We start from the raw sequence: 25,171 nt of genomic DNA, 5'->3' as shown, positions 1-25,171 counted from the left end.
TGTATACATATGTATAATTCATGTATGGGTATTCAGATTTCAAATTTGTAATACGCACGAATACATACATCCATAGGGACTTTTGAACCACTTCTACGTGAAATATACCGATGTAATACGATCGTATTCCATCTTATACATATGTATTTGGTCACGTTTTTTTTGTGTATTATTGATGTAATACAAATGCCGTGTTATCTGGGTAGGTATCAATATCCTTAAATTGGAGATAAATGTGAATGACATAAATAGCTTAGTTGTTATTTTTTACTACCTCATCATATACTTGGGAAATTAACATAATTATAGAATGATTGCCATACATCTGAATAATAGTTACAAAAATTTAGCATGCATGAATCACCTAAGTTTATTCACAAGTCCTTTGATGTGTTCTCTCTAAACAAGTGGACTGGTAGCAGTATTGTATGGTAATAAATGATAAAAATGGCTCATACTTTTGACAAGATATTAAACAGAAGGTAAATAATATTTTAAAAGAACATACCATGCACCTTTTAAAAGTGATGTAAGAATCTTTCTCAGACTTGAACATTCATTAAAATCTTAGGTAAGGAGTGTTCTTGGAAATCATTCCCGCAAATTAAGGACTTCTAAGGATATTTAAACAAGAAAGCTCTGACACTAAGTCGTAATTACAGTAAAATTTTACTCTTTTTATGCCAAAATAATGAAATATCTGATTTAACAGTTGCTTGTATACCTCTATCAGACAACTTAAGGCAATCATGTTTCACTAGAATGTGTAAAGCCGTCAACAATCCACATTAACCACTACTCAACTGGTAGATAACCAAGCACTCATGGCATAAAAGTTGCACATATTGGTAATGATGAAATGTGTATATGCCAAAGAGGGATATATGCATTAAGAACTCATTAGAGTCATTGTATCAACACACAACAAGCAAAGAGGGAAAAACTAGTTAACCAGGCCAAATATATGTCAGCTGCTCTAGAGCATTAGAATAAAGGAGCTTCCATGCTATTGAATAGATTGAGAATTCCATATCAGCAACTCACCATCAAATTTGATGTAAAGAGCACAAAAATATACCCACATATGTGAATTACCAGATTAAAGCAACGAAATACGTAGTTAAGAGGTAATCATTTAAAAAATCACTTTTGAATAAAATACATCAAGGACAGGTAAACACTAACAGATGTGACTCTGTTATAACTAGCTATGTGGAGCAACATCAAACACTTGCTATAAATAATAGTCCGGATGACAACCCATGGAATCAGTTTTAACATATATAAGTTCAATATCATTCAGTCTGGCCTTTGAAAATGAATATAGAAAAACAGACAACAAGCTAGAAAATTTAAGAAAAAAATACATTTTGCTACTCCTGATATATTCTCTCATTAGGCAAAATACAAGGTGACACCACAAAGCCAATGCAGAAGATGATTGCTGGGAATATAATGCTGCACATGCTTCTCCTTCTTAGGTTATTTGGACTTGAAATGCAATAATTGTATCTTATCGTTGTAGCAGTTGTTCCATTATACAGCCATCAATTCAGAAAAACCTGATGCAACAGGCAGCGATGAATCTGGAACAAAGGAATAATCTTGGTGACATTAACTGAGTGAACTTGAGTAAAATATGAGAATAAAACAATCACCACTGGCATTCACATAACATGCACTACAATTTAATGCAAAATATATGTACTGCAGAATACCTTGGTAAAAGGACTATCCACTTAGAAAATAAATAAAACTCATCCATACAATATTAAGGGTGGAATTTAGTACCAAAATATTCTTAGGCACTCAATTTAGGAGGACCTGAATTCAAGATATTGCCCACCCTGTTACTCTAACTGATGCACCCAGATGATGAGCCCAGATATGAAGAAACATTTAAGCACATTATTGAATAAGACACTCAAGTTTAATGCAGTAGAAGCATAATTATAATTGAATCCAAAGTATATTAATCAAGAAAGGATACTGAATATCAAAGTGTCAGAATGAATTTAGCAAACACGATGGTAGTTCTCAAATCCGACACAGTCATGGGCCACCAATACAGCTTAACATAAGAGTAACCAGTGACTCAATTTAATTACCCCAGAAGGATTTTGAATACAATTTTTCAATGTAAAGTACCAATGTGGATGCTATGGAAGTAATGAAAAATGGTATAACTGAAAAATTGTCAGAATAGGGTTGTTCAAGCCTATCAGAACGGTCTAAAAAAACGAATGTATATCACTTCTGATGTAATTTCATTTTGATTGGGATGAATGACAGATGCGTTGAAAAAGTAATGATGGAGTTATTAGCAATCAAAATTCGAACAATTTTAAACGCCGCCAAAAACGGTCGGCCATCTTGAAATAGAGGTGATGACGAAACAAGCCCGTACGGCTGGCCTGTACCCTCGATCGCTCGATGCCAAGCTGAGCACTCTGCATGCCGACTGGACATTTGCCAAGGTTATTCCTTATATTGAAATGGCCTATGTTGTGCATGAAGCTTCCGGATGGATCAAGGCGACATAAAATCCATTCTTCAAGTTAGGCAGGCAACGTATGTAGCGTTGACAGAAATTGAAAGTTTTGTGTAGCTGCATTTGCTAGGAAACTACGTGCAGTGAACTTCCATTGTGCCTCTAGTGCAAGTGAACACAATTTGTGCCCTTAATGTACCCCTGAGTGAATTGATTGCATATAGACGATGAAGTAAAGAGTGAAGCGACAAGTGAAGTGAGTTGTGAATGCAACATCTTCGACGTAATTATTTATTTCTTCCATGCTGGTTCAATCAACCCTATACATTTCGATCTAAGGTATCTAACTATTGCGAAGGATATGTTTCATATTTGAGCTAGTTGTACTTAGAGGATACATCGAACGTATATTAATTTTCATTCGTTTGTTCGCCTCTAAGTTCAGTTTGATTTTATTACCTATTGCCAATTCATTTGGAGCATTCGTCAGTGTTTACATTTCACGAATTTCGTTGCGCTGTTGTTTGTTTTGGTCATATTTTGGTTACGGTAATAGTGAAAGTGAAATTCGAAGTTTTTTGATGTTACAATAACTGGTTTAGCTAGTTTAATAATTTGTTTCAGCCTATTCATTTCATTGTCTTCGTAATGTCAATGTAAAATAACGTAAACTGATTCTAAGTCGTTAGTGATGAGTGGTAAGTGAGGTGTGGAGAATCCTTACGAACTTCAAGGAGTGCAAATTCTTTTGTGTGTGCAGAGTGATTGGAAAACCGATTGTCATGTTTTATTAGTGTTACATAATAGTGTTTTATATTTATTGTGAGCCAAGTTTTTTATTGATCAGTTGATTTGGAATATACTGATTATACGTATCAAAAAGACAGCTCGTGAAATGTGTGCGTTGTAGTGCTATTTGTGATATGATGAGCAATAAATATGTACAAGTAAGGGTAATTTTACTTATTATTACTCTTATTAAAGGATAAATTTGGATTTTCTTTAAACACTGATCTGGCGGCAGACGCTGGAGATCTTTAAAAAAAAGTGGAATAACCCTGCTGAGCCACTTCAAACACTGGAGTAGGGCATCTACAGGCTTGTGACGTCACACACCAATTCAAGATGGAAGTAGGGCTTTTTGGCGTAACGTAAAATTTGTCACTGTTTAAAGCCTTCTCTAAACATGTACAATGAAGAAAATAGCATAATATTATTGTCATTGCTCCTTCTGAAGCACGATCTTTCGATTTCTTAAATAAAAAAAATATGGTGAACAACCCTATATAAACAAGGCAACGTGAAAGAAAAGAACTTGCATGGATAGTTCAATCTTACATTCGAACAAACTTGTCAATTTGAGAAGCTACCTTATTTGATAGATGATAGGCATTAGCAAAGACTGCGTGCTTATTTTTCAACAACTGTGCTGATTTCTCAAAATATAATGGATGAATGAGAATGTTTACAAATACTTCATTTAAAAATATACATACATGGTCATATCCCAGCAAAATACCAAGTGCATGTGACATATATGGAATATAAGAAAGAAAGACTTACACCACCTAAATACACTAAAATGAGGCATAATAGAAACAGACAAACTATGTACAACAGATTTTAGAAGACCATGACCCAGGGTAATAGGTGCTTATGACATGAATAAACACACAAATAAAGACATGCTCAATATCTCCAGCTCCTAAGACTGCATGTAGTCTTCAAAAAACACTAAACCTCTCCAAGAAACGAAACCTTGGATTCATCCAGCCATCGACTATGCAAAACACACAGATGATTTTTTTCCAAGGAAAACTATCGAGAAACCAATGGTCAATGATTTTGGTTGCAAGCAAAAAAATTGTATCAATTCACATTTTAATATAACATTTAAGTACTCTCTTATAAAGAAGTAAACAAATAGGACTTTTAACCATGAAAATAGCAATTAGGTACCTCTTAATTAATTATTAAAAAGTCTTCTTTCTTTTGTACTTTTAGCCGCAGTTAGTTCAAATATGGTATCACAAAATGAAGGTAGTTTCAACATCATTGAATTGTCAATATCAGCAATGTTTTTGATTTGTAAATTAGTTCACAGACCCCAAGAATACAATGAAGCTATGAAGGGAAAGTAGAGATATCACTTGCTTGTGCATGCTTGCCACTTTTTACTTACAATTAGCACAAATGTGAACCAATAATTAAAGAGTATGTTTAATTACCACTTTATTTTAATAATTATACTTCAGGCAGTGCCTGACATTGAGAACCTAAACTATTGAATGGACGATAAGGATACATGAATGCTTTGTTGATGCAATTCCCTAATAAATGCCCTGGCATCACTTTATCAATCCACCAGTTGTTTGTAAGAAACATTTCCAATAAACCCATTTATAAAGGGATCGATATTACTTGTACAATCATATTGGTACAGCCTAGATCTAATAGGTAATTGTTTCTCAGGCTGGTTAATAATCTAAACAGGACAACCGTTAGTGCTACTATTGAATAATTTCAAAATTTAGTCATCATAAGAAGAGATAAGTGGGCAGAAAACTTGTGTTAAAAAAGTGCTACCGGTTGAGCGAAGGTATGTTGGCGAAAGCAAAGGATGATGGAATTGAAAATGCTACTCAAGATGAACAAAAGAAAACAAAGTCCAACAACCAGATGACTGAAAGACAGTAACCCAATAGAACGGTGACACAATACTTCGTTATCACCAATAGTAATACCTTTCATCAAAATGCACTGACACTGATAACAACATAAACACACTCTCTCAGCAAATGCCAAGAATGGTTTGAATAACAGTACAACCTTAATACGTACATACCACACACGATGGCTCTTCAACTTCAGCAAAGGAAAAGACTTCAGGCGACACCAGTGGCATGTCCTTATCAGCCGGCAATCGAATATTAGACGCCTCCTCTTTGGCGTAATAGACTTAGGACAATTTGCGACGTCGAAAATCGTCGGAACATCATTGGGCTTTTAATATTTTCCAGCCTTCCTTCCGAGTGGATTCAAATTTTGATTCGTATAAGTGCACCTGTGGCAAGGAAAACGAAGATAACTCGCAGGAATATGTTTTAATAATGATTAAATGGCTAAATAATTACGTGCATGCATTATGTAATGTATGTTGACTATAATATTAATCAAGGAAGGTTTTGCGGCTTCTAAATCGCATGAAATTACAAGGTGTAAAATCCGACATGGATTCGAGTTCAATTGCCTACAAACATTCGTTACCAACAACATAGTTCCAAAAAGGACATGAATATTACATGATTTCAGTAAGTCTTTAATAAAAACTAGTATCATTGATTGTATCACACGTAAAGTTCCTCATGATATTTCAAACGTGAAAGTACTTATATGTTACAGGTATAACTTTCAAGGACATTTACAAGTATAACTTTCACGTGACGAAATAATAACAACTTACCACATTCCATCATGTAAATAAGTTGCGTATTCTAGTTTATAGTTTAAATTAATCAATTGAATGTAGCACGGGTTACTTATATCAGTATTACGGCACTATCAAAGTTTAAAAACCATTGACACAAATAACCTTATACCTATACATGAAAAACTCTCAACAATAGCAGGAATTACTATGCACTCTTCTGTTTACATTACGTACAACGTAAAACTGATTGGCAAAGGTATTAATCTTTGAAGTAAATCACAGCCTTTCATCAAATTAAGCCGAAAATAAGTAAGAACTTGATCTTCATATGAATACTTACCCAATACATTGATTTACATCATCTTCTAACTCACCTCACAAATAGTGGAAGACGACTACGGTTGCCACTCATCCATCCCCCACATTTGTAGCCATTTAGCCCTTACCTGAGGATTACAAGGAAAAACAAAAGCGCGATACACATCCCCACAACTAATGGAAGAGTTTGGTGCAGAAGAACCGCCCATCTCTCTTATTTATCAATTACAAAAATGGAAAAAACTGCACCAACTCGACGTTCCTCCTATACAACAACACAGCCCGCCATTAATGATATGACTAAACATGGCAGGTTGCGACGACTCAACTTCGTAGTTATTATATGGCAATATAGAGGACTCTGTTTGAGAGTGAATAGCTGTCCTCCCCGTTGAATGTGGATGGTTTTGCTAATTTGACAGCCTCTTGCATGAGTTGGGAAAGGAATATATGCTTCTCTCTGACAATGATTTTTGCATTTTCAAATTCCACACTGTGTGTTTGTCTTTCCTATAAGTGATCGGCAATGGCAGATAACCAAAATTGTCTATTTTTGGTCAGTCATAGGTGCTCTTGCATTCTGTATAACATATGGCTCTTGAGCATTGGTCAATATGTATGAGCCACCGCAAGAGCACTTAACTTTGTACACTCCGCTTTGGATATTCATTGGCATGCGGTCCTTGGCCTTGCATTGGGGGATGGATGTCTTCATAACACGGTTAAAACATGCCTCCCTATATTATGTTTCCCAAGGGTTGTTGCTGTTTTTTCCGATGTCCCAGGTACATAGGGACCCGTAAAAAGTTCCATTCCCAGTAGCAGTGCGTAAGGAAAAATCAACCATTTTCGGAATGCCTTCTGCCAGTCCTTCGGCGACGAGAGACTTTACAAAATCGCAACGATCGGTCGACTGCCTTTCATTCGCCGCGCCAAGTTATTCAGCCGCCATATGAGTACTATAATTTATAGCGTATGGTGTTACGGCTATTTTTAATTTGGACCCAAAACTCCGATTTTAATGGCTTGTTATTAGCCGCAGCATTGATACTTGTGTTTCCACCTGATCCATCACCCAATTGGTAAACGTAAAATAATATTTCATAAAGAAAACATAGCGTATACGCTATTTATAAATAATTGCAGAACATCATATGTGGCGTAAATAATCAATATTAATTACCCTGTTGAAATGAGAAGACTCTTCCATTAATTTATCACACTTTTGATGAAGAGTTGCCGGATTTCGATCAAACACATGAGTACAACCGGCACTTTTACTTGATACAATGGTTTAAAAGCCGTCGATAATTGCGCCTTCACAGAAATAACCAGGCCTCGCTCACTCTCATAAGACCCTATAGTATAGCCATGATTAATACATTACAAACATAATGAATTCTCCGACATGTAACTACGCCGAAATTTTGGATCATGAAATTATATTGAAAAAAAGACTTTTTAAAGAAATGGTTTATATTTCAAAAACTAAAAATTGTTGTAATAAAAAAACAGACATCGATAACCTCAGCAAAATTTATTTTTATTTAATACATCAAAATTAATGGTAACCTAGGTTGTGGCAATACCGTAGAAACCAAATATCAATAAATGTATTTAAAGTTTAGAGGTATGTCAAAATTTTTTGTATAATCCATTCTGTTCATATATATATATGTTTATATATATTTCTATAAATTATATTGTTTATAAAAAAAAGGCTCGATTGCTCCTTTTTTATGTATATATATTGTATATTGCCTAATTCTCTGCATTTTATATTGTTTCACAATTTTTTTTTCTCTAACATAGCCCTGAAGATGTTTTTAAAATAAAACGAAACGTTGGCTGCTAACTTTTAATTTATTGACCTAAACTCCAGGAAACATCATTTTATATATTAAAATAAGGTCAAGAAAAAGGAGAAAAAATAATAATCATATTAATATTGCCAGTAGTCCGTTTAGTTTACCATTGTTGTCTTTGTTTGTTGCTACGTGTAACCATGTCATGTTTTGTGAGTCTTAAGTACAGTAAATGAAATAGAAAGACGTTCAAGTTCCTTTTATACGCTCTGCTATCGGAGTGATTAACTAAGAAGGAAGAAATTATATATATAATTGCAGCAATAGATGTGACAAAGGCAAGTTGCCAACCAGTTCTCATTTCTCTAGGGTTTTCGGGGAGCAGATGGCTTTCTTTCCCAAATTATCGTGATAATCTTCTCCGAAGGTTCTTTCTTATTAGGACCGCGTGTGTCTCTCGTTTTGATAAATGATTTGCTTGAGGTATGAAAGTCGCATGGGGAAGTTTTCTCTGTTCGCTATCAATTGGGCACAGTTAAAAATGGTTGATAGTACTGCTCTTTTTTGGGATGGATGGTGGTGACTGCATTAATTAGGTAAATATCTGATTGTGTTGGCTTCTAGTACACTGTAGCTTCTGGGGTTCAGTTATCCTTGCTTCTAATCAGAATATCAGGGTATGGTTGGTTTATGGTGACGCCTACTTCCATTTTCAACTGGATCATGGGATGTTGTTTGTTCATGCGATCCAGATACTCGGGGAGTATATGGGATAATACTGCTACATAAAAAATGTGTTGTGACATAGCGATGAAAGTATTTCCACATCAGTTTACTGGAAGAAAGTGCCTTTTCTCGAAATCTTACATTAAAATGTTTGTTGTTGTCAGCAAATGTTTGTGGATATCAGTGGCGCCGACTCCATGGGGCCTGAGGGGGCCCAAGCCCCCTCAAAGATTCGTTTGGGGGGGCGGAGCCCCCTCAATAATTCAAGAAAATAATTAAGTTATGTTATGCTTTGTGAAATCACAAAAATATATTGGTAATTTTTATTTCCCATGTTTGACGGTAGTTACCTTTTAAATAAATTCAACAATGTGTGTTGAAACAAATAATTATAAGGTTAAGCAGGTTAACTGAATTAGTAGTGTGAATCATGGTAGTGTTTGGGTGCTGCGACAAACTTTGAATTTAACCTCTTCCTGGGGAAAGACCTCCGATATGGGCCCCCCCAATATTTTTTATAAGTCGGCGCCCCTGGTGGATATAGCAAATTTGGTTTTAGTATCGTGGTTATGGATTATACTGAAAAGTATGTAATCACCAATAACCCATAAAAACACTGTCACATTGTGTGTAGTGTATTTCCCTTGTATTAGAAATATCATTAGCATAGAGTAGTGAGGATTTACAGTGCTATTGCCGGGTCTACACTAGTAACTTAAGTGACTACTTAAGTTGGCTCTGTATTTAAGTTGGTAGTGTAGGTGTCACCAGCTTCATTTAAGTACACCTCCACTTAAGTCATCTTAGAACCCAACTTAAATTGCGTAGGCAACTGTTTCCGCACGGTTGAAGCTCTTCATGTGTTGTAAATAGCACATAATACCCATCTCACATCATCCCGTTGATTATGTTCTAAGTTGTGCTGTATTGTCTGATGTGGTTACTGAGCGTTCTATTTCGTTAGTTGATTTCTAGTGTTGGGGATATTAATTCGACGAATTTATTTTGTAGTGTTTCTCATCTTATTGTTGGTTTTATTTCCGTGAAAACTAATTGCTATGCCTGTTGCTCACGGTGAAACTCGATTTATAAAACTTAGAAACGTTTTAAGGAATTTTAAGACTGACAATGAGACGACGGCAGAGGATCCGGTAAAACAGTTTATTTTCCATGGTGTCATAATCGAAAATAACGTAAACGAATGCACACAGTAACTTCCCACACACTGTTATTGAAACTATTGCATTAATGTTAGTCCTAGGGATGCCGAGGGAGATAAGATGTGGCGATTTCATTGGACGTGGGAGGAATTAATGGTTGAATTTAACATCAATGGTTTTAATAAAGCAGTGGAATTTGACTAGCAATAAGTGTTTTTGTTTACGTTATGAATATGTCATTCCACGAAGTCATGCTTAGTAATTCTAAATTCCTCTGGCTCCATCACCTCTCGCCATATAGCGTTCCCTCAGGAACTGAAATCGGTCTTTCCTTTTAACCTTCTGAATCCAAAATGGTTAATTCACGGAGTTTGGAAGTTTATTTCAAATAACAGTCGCTTTGGATCAAAGAATCACTAATTGCTCTCCTAGACCTTCATCTGTCAACATAACTGTTTCCCGATATAGACAATCACGGTGCTGAAGTCGACTTAAAGATCAAGTGTAGCTACCGCACCACATTTAAGATTATATTTAAGTGAAGTCACTTAAGTTAAGTGTGTAGTGTAGACAAGGCATATGGGCGGATTCTTCTCCTAGAATTTTATTTTCTCTTTCATAGGGACACAGCTAAATAAGGACTCGACATTAAAAATTGCTAGTATGTCACCTTGATCCTAGCTGATGTTCCTCAGGGTGCTGACGTACTCTGTTGCATTTTTGATGTGGTAATAGTAGCGACAACAAATGGTGCTCAAACCCTGTAGAGACACTTTGCCAAGTTGTAAGTGGTGGAACAATTTTCAACCACAATCAGCGGTAGGGGGGCTCCTTCCTGTTCTTTTAATAGCAATCCGTACAGCCTGGTTAATGCAGGGGCATGCATTATGAGTCTTCTCTTTACATCAATGGGAATTCCCACTTTCTTGATTTGGTCGTTTGTCTTCCTCACTGCACTCTTGGTGGGACTATTGTCACAGTGGTGTGTATGCATCACATTGCATTATCTCCTGAATCTTTTGGGGGTATCCTTCATTGAAACCATAGTGACATTGCCTTTATCATTTTTTTTTCTTATCTTGACATTGTTTAAATCATGGTGAAATAGTTCTTAGAGTGTAGACCAACGTATGTTATGCAACAAAGTTACAGCTCAACGTTCCTGTTTATTTTATACTATCATCAGGGCTTAAATTTTGTAAATATTTATTGATAAGAAGTACAGATTTATTATATTAGATAATATAGTAATTGTATTAGATTTATTTTTATTTATTTTAGCTTAGTTTGATTTACTATTTTATCAATAATCAGTGGCAGTAAAATTTTACCGACCATTAGTGTATTCATAACGTACAAATTATTTGGTTTCAGAAATCCTAGTTTAAATGAATGTTAATGGTGTAATTTAACCTCATTTGAAAAAGGCCAGATTGGTGCCCATACGATGACACTCCACGTGACGTCACAGGGACCTAGTTTCTATACGAGTTGATAGGAGTTTTAGATTGTCTGAGATTACCATTGCATGCATGTGGCACGGAGCTCAGGAAAACATGTCTTAATAATCGCCTATTAAAATTACCTTAGGTTGGAAAATTTCTTTCGTTTGATAGGGTATTAATAACCATTATTTAAGCCAAGTGCTACCAGCTAGCAGTGTACTCTGCTACCTGCTAGCAGCCTACATCGTAGCGGTGCTCATAGCCTCGCCCCAAGGTGTCCTCACACGGTGGCAGGCGCAACCAGAATGACATCACGAGGTCCTTTCCCAGCATTCTTACTTAGGCGTAGCTGTTTCGGGTGATTGATAATTTTCGCTTTTCATTTAATCATAGAAATATGTCATTTTAAAATGGAAAAGCATGAAATTGATACTCCAGCGCGGTGATTCTCGTTCTCCTTTCGCTCGGGTCCTCGCTTCGCTACGGCAACTCGAAGCGTAGCGAAAATTTTCTCCGCGATTATTCTCGTTCTTTTCGCTCCTCCTATCGCTACAGTTCGGGTAACTTCGTTCTCTTAGCGAAATACTGTGATGTAGGTAATAAAGAATACCCGTAAGTGGATAATTCTCATACCAACAATTGAACGCCAAAAGTGAAACAAACGAAAGTCGGAATTGGAAAATCGAGTGTGGAGTATGATGAAAGGTTTGTTTACGTTTGTTTTGAAGTGATGGTTAGCCTTAAAAACGAAGATGAAGCCAATATTTTCGGTTTTAATCGTTGACGATTAATATGGTCAATCATCTGTGTGTCGTTAAATAAAAGTACTAGCGTCGATTTGTGAATATTTAGTAAGTAAAAGTGTTAATTTTATGAGTGCTGCGACGGCGTAAACCATAAATTACACGGAGATAATGAATGACTATTTGTGGATCGAATGAAATTGGAGTTCCTTTGCAAGAAATAGTGGTAAATTAACCCTGTTTGTGCTTATTACGCGGGAACGAAGATTCTCATTTGTATTGTGAAACCAATTGAAATGGCTTTCTATTGAGTAGACCACCAGAGCGATTTTAGGAACATTTTGTGGCTACAATGTAATCATAATGACGATAAATTTTAATCATACTTGTGAATAATCAAAGCCTTTCCTGTTTTCAAAGTACTCACCATGGCCATAATTTCAATAACAGAATTTATATCCAACCACCGTCTAATAGACAAATTAATCTGTGTTCATGATAACGTGCAGAATGACTTCTGTCACACTGAAGATGTCATTGTTATGAACAATTAATTCATAAATAATTCATTGTAATTCCTTTTATTATTTTGTGTTTTTATAGAAACATTTTCAGTTTTATTAAAATGTTCACAATAAGGAGGTATCTTTAGGCATATGCCACTCATGTAAGACACGAAGAGAATTGAACCATAAAATAGTCAGCTAGCAGCAGATATTTCATAACTTTAAATTATCTCATCTTATTTATGACTATATATATATACTGTTGAGAAGCAATATATTTCATGAAATCCATAATATCCGGCAAATAAAATTTAAATAAGGGACAGAACTAAGTTTAAATTTCTTCATTAGAGAGACAAAAACCTGTTGAAACTGTTGCACATACTGTGAAACGTTAGAAAATATGATTCTGATAAATATTCTGAAATATTGTTACTGGGTGATTTTAACTTACCGCAGATTGTGTCCTGGGATTTTTTGGAATCTAATGATTTAATGACTAGAACATTAATAACTCCACCTGTTAGAACTCTACCATATGTGTTGCGGATATCATTCACCTGCTTAAGCTGTAGATAGTATTAGAAGGTATTTGATAAACTACTTGATTTAATTTTTACCAACACATGTTCAGTGACAACTTCCCAGGAATGCTGCTCTCTTCTTAGTTGTGACGTCTATCATCCTGCACTTAATATTTCCTGCACTCTTAAGAGTCACATGAAGTATACGGACTTTGTAGTGTCTAATATAACTTCAAGAAATGTGATTTTGTCTCATCGAACAATTATTTACTGAAAGTTAATTGGTGCAATAAACTTGAAAAGCTCTCTACTAATGAGGCCTTTGATCATTTTACTCAATAATATATCAAGGTCTACAACAGTTTACTCCAATTACAACTATTAAGTCCAGAAACTATCCCCATTGGTTTAGCTATGAACTAAGAAAAATGATTAGTGTAAAAAAGTCACTTTATAAACTTTATAAACAAACCGGTTTACATTGTGATTATGTTAGATTTTCAGAAATTAGGTCTGAATGTGCCAAATTGATAAAAATCTGTCACAATAGTTATATGTCTCAATTGGAGGCATCAATTACTGGTAATATTAAGCGCTTTTGGAGTCATGTAAATGCAATAAGACGTACGGGTAGATTACCAAATTTAATGTGTTTTCAAGATCAAATTGTTGACTCGAGTGAAGGGATAGCCAATTTATTTGCTAAATATTTTTCATCAGTTGGAAACATGATAATGCTCCTATTCCAGGCTACTCATTGCATTCTTCTTTTACTATAGCATCGTTAATGATTTCAGTTAACGAAATTGAACATTAACTTGGTAATCTTGATCTAAACAAAGGCTCTGGTTCAGATGAGCTTCCTCCCCTATTTTTGAAGATGTGTCTAACCCCATTACTGTATCCACTAATCATACTTTTTAATAAATCCCTCAGTAGTGGCATCTTCCCTGACTCCCTAAAATCCACTTACATAATACCTGTGCATAAAGAGGGTAAAAGAAATATTATCTCTAATTATCGCCCTGTTTGCAAAACTATCAGCATTGGCCAAAGTTTATGAATCACTGGTTGTAGATAAACTTAGTTCTACTATTAACAGCATAATCATTCCAGGAGAACATGGTTTCATTAAAAGTCGCTCTACTTTGACTAATCTTCTTACTTTTCAAAACCATTTGCTGAAAGCTATGGAAAATGGTACTCAAACAGATGTCATCTATACCGATTTTCTAAAGCATTTGACTCGGTCAATCAAAAAGTTCTCCTGGTGAAACTGAAGTCACTTGGCTTTACAGGCACAATAATTACCTGACTCGAAAGCTCCCTGTAAACACAAATAGCTGCAGCAGCGCTGCACAGGGGTTTCCCAGCTGCAAGTTCGTTTCCGTTTCAATGAAGCGCGGTAACAGCGCTTGTGCAGCGCTCTTTCGCAGCACGCTGGCGAAACATGCAATTGCAGCGCATCAACAGCGCATGCCCAAAGCATGCCTGCAGCACGCTGCTGGAACGCTGCAAATGCGAGTTTGTGCAACAATCCTCCGCTACGCGATACGCGATTGTTTACCAGGGTGCTTGGGAAGTTTGCTGAGGCTATGGCGGCCAACTTTGTGAAACTGTTGATCGTCCTTGGGGATTCTAATTAGGTAAGAATTTATCATCTTCTTTTAAAATGTATAATTTTAGTTACTTTAAATTCAATGCTCCTTGAAATTAGGTAGAATTGGCATTCTTTCATGGTGAATATAAACACATTTTAAGAGTGAGTGTATTTGTTTACATACGTGGTCGTAGTTATGTTTGGAACCATTGGAAATAAGCTTTAAAATAATAATCATATAGGTTTCCATTAATAGTGAAATAAGAAATTTGTAACGCATATCTCAGGAAAAGTTCACAGTTGAAAAGTTTTTAGTTAGCCAACCTTTTTAGTAAAATACTAAAAAGATTGTCTAACGAGATGGGCTGACGCGGGAGTGAAAAAATCATTAAAGCGACAGAGAGAATGCCCTGCTAAAATGGAAGATGTCAATACTGATTTATCCAGTAATTATCTCGTGTTACTAATTAAAAAATATAAGTTGTTTAAAGCTTAAGTAAGCCTTCAAGAATGCATTGACGAATTTTAAAATGAAAATGCTGGTAGAGGAGTAACGGGATAACTCAAAAGCATTTTGGTCTGGTGTTAGGGAAGTACGAGCAATGTAAAATATCTTCCGTTTGATCGCTAAAATACGATGATGGATAAGTATTAGCAAACAGTTTCGTGAAAGTCAATTTATTGAATTCCTACTTCAAGAGTGTGTTCACTGAACCCTCTGAGAACAAATTAGAAAATATTGACAATGTTTTTGCAAGTTCTAGCTTCAGGGTAGATTGCCTTCATGAGTGTTTGGCAAGTTTAGCCTTTATATAAATGAGAGAGTGTAACTTTCTGGCGTATGTAACATTGTCATTGTGACCGTGTGGTGTGCATGTGGGAATCCTCTTGCGTGCTTATGATTCATCATGATAAATATTACAATTATTACAACGCTAGTAGCTTGGTATATTTTTACTCTTGTCATTTATTCCTTCCCTCCTTTTACAATTGATCTCCTATTGATTGCATCTTTTGTATCAGTTGATGCTTTATGTGTGTTCTTTGGTATTTCCTCAGATGCTGATAAGAAGCCTACGCTGGTTCATGTTGGTTTTGGTAAAATAAATAAAAAGTTAGGAGAGTGGTACCAGCAATTGCACCAGGATAAGGAGATCCGTTTTTGACAGCGATTGTGTATACTGTTGCATTATTATGAATATATGCTTTTATTTTCCATTGAATTGCTCTTGCTTCATCTGATGTGTCTAGCATAATTACTTTAAACGACCACTGTTTATTCTCTAATTTTCAGTTTCGTATTTCGAAGAAAGAGCATAAAAACTTCCACTGCTATTATATGCCATGCAATTCTGCCCTTGGGTACTGTCATTTTGTTCTGTAACTAGGAATTATGGTGCATTCTCATTCTATATTGAGTACTATGTTTGTTACCTTTGCTTTTGATGATTTTTCGTTGCATTGCTTCTGCTGACATATCATGCATTAATACTTAACATGAATTTTGTTTATTCTCTAATTTTCAAATTTATTATTCTGAGGAGAGGGCAGAGAAACTTCCACTGCCATTAATTGCTATTTAAATCTGGCCTTGCATACTGTCTCTTTGCTCTGTAACTTTTTGGGATGCAAATTATAAGATGCACTGAAAATAAATTTTTTTAAGCATATTTTGAATTTTTGCGATTTTATTCTTCTACCATAAACTCATTCTGCTGTATGGATAATGCTGTATAGCGAATGGTGAGTAAGTATCTGTGTTTAAGGTATGCTTAGTTATTCTGAGGATTGTTGTACGCTTTGTATGGAGTGGTTACCAGTTCTTAATTTTGCATTCTTTTTTTTGATTCGAGATTTGAGAACTAGTGCTGTTTTGGCTGAGTGAAGTACTGATGGTAAGCCTAGAGTGAAAGTCTATGGAAATTTTACTTTCTAGGTTATGACCGTCATAGAATTCTACCCTGTGTGCCAAACTTCCTGTCAAGGTAATTTCGTTTTGGTTTACTACCCTGTGGCCATAGTTGTTATGCAGGTTATTCCGGACCTTTTCATTGATGGTTTGCTTTCAGTGTAAATCCCCAAAAGCAATTCCATCATTCATGTGCAGGTCTGAATCATCATCGCTGCTATGCTCGTAGATATGTCTACTTGTCCGGGCACTAGTCAGCCTGGCAGGTGAATTAAGAAATAGCTATTGGGCATAAGCTATGAAGGAGTATTGAAATAAATTATTAGGTCTTGAATGAATTACGCAGTTCAATCAAGACCTAATAATTTATTTCAGTACTCTTTCATAGCGTATGCCCAATAGCTATTTCTTCATTCACCTGCCAGGCTGACTAGTGCCCGGACAAGTAGACATATCTACGAGCATAGCAGCGATGATAATTCAGACCTGCACATGAATGATGGAATTGCTTTTGGGGATAGGCCACCGGGTAGTAATTGGCAAGGATAAACTTGATTCAGTACGCAATTAAAGCGAAATTCGGGCGCCGCAGCACCGCTGGTGTAGCGTTGCTAGTGCATTTCTACAGCGCTGCCGCAGCAACTGAACGGCGCTGCTGCAGCTGTTCAGCAGCGCTCGTGATGCTCCTCCGTTACGCTGCCGCAGCTGTTCTGCAGCGCTACAGTGGCGCTCTAGCAGCGCGTGTGGCATTCAAAAAACGGAAATTTGAAGGTTGCTGTCGCGCGTCAGCAGCGCGTGGGCACCGTCTGCAGCGCTACGGTGCAGCGCTGCTGCAGCGCGTCAGCAGCTATTTGTGTTTACAGGGCTATTTATCTAATAGATCACTTGTGGTTAATATTAATTCCTCAAAATAAAATTTTTTTTTATGGTACTTCTGGAGTTCCACAAGGCTCTCATTTGGTTCCGATGCTTTTCAATCTGTTTATAAATGATATCAAGGATGTCCTTGACCCTGTTTCTTCTCTACTCTATGCAGATGACCTAAAGATTTTCCAAACCATTCATTCTGAAATGGACTCTGACTCTGACTGAAATGGACTATTGTAAAGACAAAACAGTCTACAAAGGCTTGGAAAATGGTGTAGTCTCAACTATCTGAATTTGAATATTAAAAAGTGCTATACTGTTTCCTTCCATAGAAAAAAAAGCCATTTCAATTTCAATACAAATTAAATGGAATTGCTCTTTCACAACAATCCCATATAAAAGACTTACGGGTAATATTTGATTTCAAGCTTAACTTTCTGCAACACCTGAATTATATTCAAGCAAAATCGTTTAGAGCTCTATGCCTTATTTCAAGATTTGTTAAAAACTTTAATAGTATTAAAATTTACAAAGTGCTGAATACATCTTTAGTCAGATCAAACTGAGTACAGCTCTGTTGTATGGTCTCCTTTCTATGTCTCTCACATTAATACCTTAGAGTCCATCCAAAGGAAGTTTGTTTGAATGGTTTCGATAAAGTTTCGACTATTTGATAAGGACTATAGCTATTCTGCCATATTGCCTTTGTTTAATGTTCCATCCATGTTTAAGCGGAGACAGTGCTCTAATATTATTTTCCTTTATAAGCTGTTAAATAACCTAGTTGATTCCCCTGTCCTATTAAGAGAAATATTCATGAAAGTCCCTTCTTACTCCACTAGATGTGACACTCTTTTTGACATTAGCCATCACTCACACAACTACACCTACTTTTCCCCATTGCAGCAAATAATGCGTGACGGCAATTTATGTCTCAAGGTGGACCTATTTTTTGATTCTTTACCTTCTATATTGAGGTACCTGAAAGGAATACCAGATAAGATGTTACCTATTACATAATTAACTATTACAATATGTTTATTTTTGTCACTGTTATGATATTTTATGAAGAATTTTATGCTTTGTAATTGGGCCTTGGCCCCTTAATTGATAAAATGTGAAATATGACACCAAGTAGCCCTTACCATTGAAATATCCCAGATAACACACACTTCTGTAATACAGCTGTAAGAATACACCAGTTATACATATGTATCTATACAGCTGTATTACACATGTATTACTCGCGTATTTTTACATGTGGAAATGGTACACATGTAATACAGCTGTAAGAATACACCAGTTATACATATGTATCTATACAGCTGTATTACACAAGTATTTTTCGTGTATTTCTACATGTGGAAATAATAAGCATATGTAATACAGCTGTACGTATACACCAATTATACATATGTATTTATACAGCTGTATTACAGTTGTATTACATGTGTATTTTTACATATGTACAAATACAGCTGAATTACACGAGTATGAAGTCATCATCGCCTCTAATATTCTTGAACAAATATTCAGGTAATAATCATTTCATAATAGGATTTATTTTCGATCTATAATTGTATTTATAATGCCGGTACCCTTTTTGGAACCCATATTTAAATATGAACGCTGATGGTAATGTTTTGTTGTTAATTAATATGCTTAACGTACTATGCTGGCCTCCTGCGCTCAATCGCCATATTATTAGATAGAGTCCTCTTTTTTTTCTCCGCACTCGTTGTTTACGTTGTGAAAGTTAATGTCATAAATAACTCTATGGTTAATGTGGCCGGCTGTTGCTCGGCAAGATTTTCCGTTAATTGTAGAAGAAATACGGCACAATATGTTGTAGCTCGGCTCCTAATTGCTCCATTAGCACCAAGGACGTGTTTAAAAATTTTAGTTTCCCTCAAAATACTGAGAGAAGAGCGAAATGGCTTCAAATATGCCGCAGGGACAAGTGGCACCCGACAACGTCTTCCCGCTTGCGTGAGGTAAGTTTTTCTACACATAATGGTTCCTTGAATACAATTACCTTAAATTTTTAATAGTGTTGATCCACGTATTTCAATCATTTGGTTTGAACTGTGCACAAGTAGTAATTTTTAAAAATGTATTCCGGTTCAGATAGTCCGGCAAGGTTCTTGACGAGTGTTTTAATGCTTCTTTGTTTTCAATTCATCAATAGAATGTGTGAAATTTTGTGATTAAAATACAATATTTAGTCTAGGTTGCTGAGATGATTGTCGTAGTGTTTACTAAGTACCAGAAAGTGTAACAATAACTTTTTAATGATGCTACTTTTGTATTCAATAAAAATATTTGTTTGTGTCAATGCCGGTATGAAGTAATCTTTCGGTCATTTACAACAAATAAAGGCAATTACGTTTTTTGACTAGAATATGCATATCCCGATACATATTAATGGATGAAACTTCGCTTTTCATTGCTTTATTTGTGTGTTGTTCATGAGAAGATTGACTATCATATTTCGAAGTAGTATGAATGCTAAATTTTAAGATGCAATGAAAATCTCGACGAGTCGCTTTTGCGACGAATATTTTCCTTGCTTCATTCCGATTTTTTTAATTCCAGTTTTGTATTAATAGGATTACATTCCTTCGGCTGGTTAAAACGGAAAAATACATCAACACCGAAATTTTGTCGTGGCCCAGGGCTGATGCTGCTGTCTGCTCCTGTGTACTTGAAATTTCAACATCTTTGGCCGAATAATTACTTGTGGTACGTATTCGAGCATAGTAACTAATTGTAAGATTTGAAATTTTACAGTTAATTAGGTTTTTTAAAAACGGTTTCAGTGATTATCAAAGAGGACGGTGCCATTCATGCCTAAAAATGTAGTCATTATAAAAATATGGCTTTGGAAAACTAGGAGTTTTTCATTATTTCTTCGTACATCATTATATTTCAAAACGTTATTGTCAGTGTATATTTTTCTAGGACTTATTGTTTTACTTATAGATTTCCTTTTACTAAGCCTATGTGTTTGTGTGCTTTTATAAATGCCATGTAAATAGTGATTGTGAAGAGTGGAAGCTTATTGTTAATGGTTAGATATAACTTATTCAAGACCTGATGTGGTGTTGTGTGAAAATATTATGGTTTTAATGATATTTTGGAGATTTCATGTGCAATTAAAACTTCTTAAGGCATTTCTTAGCGACATGTTGTGATAAACCTTGGATATTGTACTCCTAAATCCATTTATGGTGTTTATCCTTCCTTGTAGGGGGATTTTCTGCCATTTCATTTTGCATTGATCATATATTCTAGTGATTAGTTATGTTTACCATTGGTATGCATCAATAAATTTGATTTGCATGATCACTTGCATGTTGTTGCTGCGAATGCAGGTTCCCAATTTTATGCATTGCTACTTCTGACCTGAAGATGCCAGCAGGATGGCTGGAGAAACTGTCGTCACCTATGGACAACTCAATGCGGAGGAATGCCCGGAAGCCAAGACTCTTATGATGTACCTACTTCAGTATATAATGAACTTTAAATTAATTGAAAATTTTCGAATGACAGAATATGCACAATTTGGGTGATATTTAATAATGTGTACATTGTACATTAAATGATAATTTTATATGAAAGAATTTGTATAGTTCCTGTTATATTTAATGATGTACATATTGTGCATTAAATGATAATTTTAAATGAAGGAATTTTTTGTCTTCACTATATTCTTAATTTGCATTACAAATGGCTATTGGATGCATTCCTTTCTCATGGAATTCAGGATTCCCAGCACGACATTCACTTTGTCATTGGTCAGGAATTGCTAGGATTGATTACTTCATTGTCCTAACCTCCACTCTTCCCTGTGCTAGTCCTCACTGCTTGATAACTCATCCTATGTACTTCCCTTTCTTTTATCTGTGAACTTCATAAAATGTTTTCCATTGAGAACTGTTCCATTTTCCCTTCAATCTTGCTATTCATGCATTTAGGGTTTTTCCAATCCATTTTATTCCTCTCTGGTATCTTATATGGTCCTCCTTTTTTACTACTCTGAAAAATTTGTTTCTGGCTGTCCATTTTATATTCTCAATGATGTTCGATCTTCAGGTTTTGAGGGCCATCACGTTTTATCAAGGAAGATTGAGGGCCTCTGCATTTGAACTAGTGCAGCTACTACTTAGAGTAGCTATGGTAAGATGATGTGTGATCAAGTGAAATTAGAAATACAGAGCATAAGTAAGGTTTAGTCAGATTAGTAATTTTTCCATTGACTGCATTTTTAAGTCAGAGAAAATTCTTCTTTTAATTCCCAGAGCAGCTAATATTAGAGGAATCAGCATGTTTAAGATAATGAGGTCAGCTAATGAATACTATTGAGCAAGAAACATAATTTAGATGTATCCATACATCGGATATACAGCTACATACATGTGTATATGTACATGTACAGCTGTAATACACGTGTATATGTACATATACAGCTGTAATACATGTGTATATGTACATATACAGCTGTAATACACATGTATATTAGCTGTATATGTACATATACAGCTGTAATACACGTGTATTACAGCTGTATTTCCCAGAAAAATACAGCTGTAATACATGTGTATTACAGCTGTATGGCAGGACTTTTGAGCTACTTTTACACGTGTAATACAGCTGTATTACAGATGTACTCGCACGCTCCGCGCGCTCGTTAAGGGGCTACGCCCCTTAAAAACCCCGGTTCCGGCTTCGCCGTCTACATTTGTGGTCGCTCGAAGACTTTTAAAGTTCGAATAATCTCACCTCAGCTAGGGGCCGGCTTCGCCGGCCAGGGGGTAGGGAGGCGCCCCACTCATTCCTCGAAACGGCTTCGCCGTTCCTCGCTGGAGGGCGACTTCGCCGCCCAGGGGTTGAGTGTGAGTTGAGATGGGTGGAGTCTACAGCGGCTGCGCCGCTTGAACGGCAGGGCGGCTTCGCCGCCCGAGGGTTACTGAAGCTCCCCCTCGCCTACGCCAGTCACTCCTCGGAACGGCTTCGCCGTTCATCGTTGTGGGGCGGCTTCGCCGCCTTGGGGTCGAGGAGCCCCCCCGCGGCTGCTCCGCTTAGTCCTCATTAATGCTCTTCTCCACCGAGAGGGGTGCCCAAGGGGATTCGGGGGTTTTAATGTGTCATGCATGCGGTCACTAATCGTCCACAGTGATCACGTAGCGATGATTGTAAAGGGTAGTGCAATGCGGAGTAATAGTGGCGACAAGTACCCATAAAAGAAGACTTAATGGCACGTTTTTCATTTTTTGCGGGGGTTCCAACGGAATACCGGGGGGTTTATACTTGTGTTAAACCTGTGGTTACAAATCGTTCTCATAAATTCCGTGCCGATAAGTCGTAGGGGTCCGGAACAGTGGTCTGACGATTCTTTTACCTGGAGAGGCGATTTGTTAGAAATTTTTTGGGAGGTTTCACGGGGTTTTCGGTGGTTTTAATAAGTGGTAGGGGAACCGGTTAAATTGTGACGAAAACTACTCGGAAAGGCGACTTTAAAATTCATTAATTTTTTTAGCGATGTTCCAGGAGGTGATCGGGGGTTTCTGGTATTTTTTCCCGTATGGTTTACGGTTGCTCGCCCTCACCTAATATTCCGGACCTAGACCTCAGAGGGGACGGGTAGTGTGGCGTAATGTTTGCGAGAAGTACCCAAATAGGAGACTAAATGACACATTTTACGTTTGGGAGGGATTTCAGGGGGATACCGGGGGTTTACATGTGTGTACTCCTGGAGGTCACCATCCATTTACATAAATTCCGTGGGGATGAGTCGTTGGGGGCGGTGGAATAGTCACGTAAAGTACCCAAAAAGTAGACTTATATGCAAAATTTTATTTTTTGGGGGGGTGTAATAGGGTTTACCGGGGGTTTATAGGTTTTTACTGCCAGCGGTCATCAATCGTCCACATCAATTCCGTAGCGATGAGTGGTAAGGATTGGAGAAGCGGCGGAATTGTGACGATAAGCACCCGAAAAGGCTACTTATATGAAAATTTTAATTTTTTAGGGGGTTTCGGGGGGTTTAAAGTTGACGATACTATATGGTCACATTCATTTACTGTCATTTCTAACAGAAGTGTGCCTTATGACATCCATATTTCGAGAGTAATACAATAAAAAGCAAACCAGTCCCCAAAAAAAGTGAGTAGTGCCCGCCATTTTTATTTTTTCGCGGTTAAATATATTGAATCATTTATTAAACGTTCATGTTTTCTGAAAGACAATAAAGAAGTGTATGTAACAACAAAGTTTGAAAGAAATCGGTCAGGTTAAAATTGACATAATCTTCTATTAGTCTGTTGGAAATCGTAATTTTCGGTGATTTTCGGAATATTTTAATTTTTTTCAGAGTAACCAAGGACGACGAAAGAAAATTGTTACCTACATTTCGTAGACGATGTTATGAGCATATATAATAATCATTTTCGTTATCATACACTTGAAATTAAGTCGAGGGGAGCGGAAGGGATGAAATTATTTTCGAAAACCCAATTTTTGGACGCCATTTTGGCTACAAGTTTCTTTAACAAAAACTAAAAACATTACAGAATTACGTGCCCACGTTTATTAGCTTTCAAAAACTGCATTAACCATGTATGTGGCACGTACGGTTCGCGCACAGTAAAATTAAAACCGAAAGACGGTCCCCGGAAAAAGCGCGATTTCGGCCATTATGTCGACCTAGCGACGACACGTGGCGGAAACTTCCGGTTTTCGGATTTTTCCTCCGGATCATTTCCGGTTCCCCGCACGCGTGCCAAATTTCAGCTCTCCAGCACTTCTAGAAGTGGTCGGGAATTTGTATCCATGAGTGAGTCAGTCACCACAAGGGCTGTATATAGATAGGATACATCAGCTATACACCATGTATAATGCATGTAATACAGCTGTATTACAGGTGTATTACATGTTTTGTGTTATCTGGGATAAGGTGAAATATATTTTGATACTGGCAGTCAATAGTGTAGTTGATAGGAAACAATGAAGATACACTTTTGTATGTTCCACAAGAGTTTTAATACCGACCCAGGTTTCGACAGTACACTATGTCCCACACAGCACAAAGTGAATAATATGCACATAATATTCAAATATTATGCGAATATTATGGCACCACAATGGTATAAAACGCGCATAAAATGTACATAATATGTGCATATAAATGGTATAATGTCCTCATAAATTGCGGTATTATGCGCATAATATGCGGAATATATGCACTGATGAATGGCATAATGTTTGCATATATACGGAATATATGAGGACATTATACCATTTATATGCTCTTTTTATGTACATATTATGCACGATTTATACCATTGATGTGGCTATATATATGCACATATTATACCCATATATGCCATTTATATGCACCTTTTATGCACAATTTATACCATGGATGTGGCCTAAAATATATGCGCATATTATGCCCATATATACCTTTTATATGCTCCTTCTATGTACATATTATGCACGATTTATACCATTGATGTGGCTATATATATATGCACATATTATACCCATATATATGCACCTTTTATGTACATATTATGCACAATTTATACCATGGATGTGGCCTAAAATATATGCGCATATTATACCATTTATATGCTCCTTTTAGGC

At 36.4% G+C, this 25,171-nt stretch overlaps 2 long non-coding RNA genes across 2 annotated transcripts; one reads left to right on the top strand and one right to left on the bottom strand.

Annotated features, from left to right (window-relative positions):
- Positions 1-1,120: 1,120 nt before the first annotated feature.
- LOC124170270 lies at positions 1,121-5,540 on the bottom strand. The gene is made up of 2 exons (XR_006867405.1): positions 5,337-5,540; positions 1,121-1,586 (listed from the first exon to the last, which is right to left on the bottom strand). It is a non-coding gene; the product is annotated as an uncharacterized LOC124170270 (long non-coding RNA).
- A 13,775-nt stretch (positions 5,541-19,315) lies between these two features.
- LOC124170189 lies at positions 19,316-21,212 on the top strand. The gene is made up of 3 exons (XR_006867349.1): positions 19,316-19,518; positions 20,120-20,266; positions 20,899-21,212. It is a non-coding gene; the product is annotated as an uncharacterized LOC124170189 (long non-coding RNA).
- Positions 21,213-25,171: the final 3,959 nt, after the last annotated feature.

This window comes from Ischnura elegans, chromosome 13 (assembly GCF_921293095.1).
Source record: "Ischnura elegans chromosome 13, ioIscEleg1.1, whole genome shotgun sequence".
Lineage (NCBI taxonomy): Eukaryota > Metazoa > Arthropoda > Insecta > Odonata > Coenagrionidae > Ischnura > Ischnura elegans.
The sequence above is the reverse complement of the archived record's forward strand: the minus strand, read 5'-3'. Positions and strand labels throughout refer to the sequence as shown.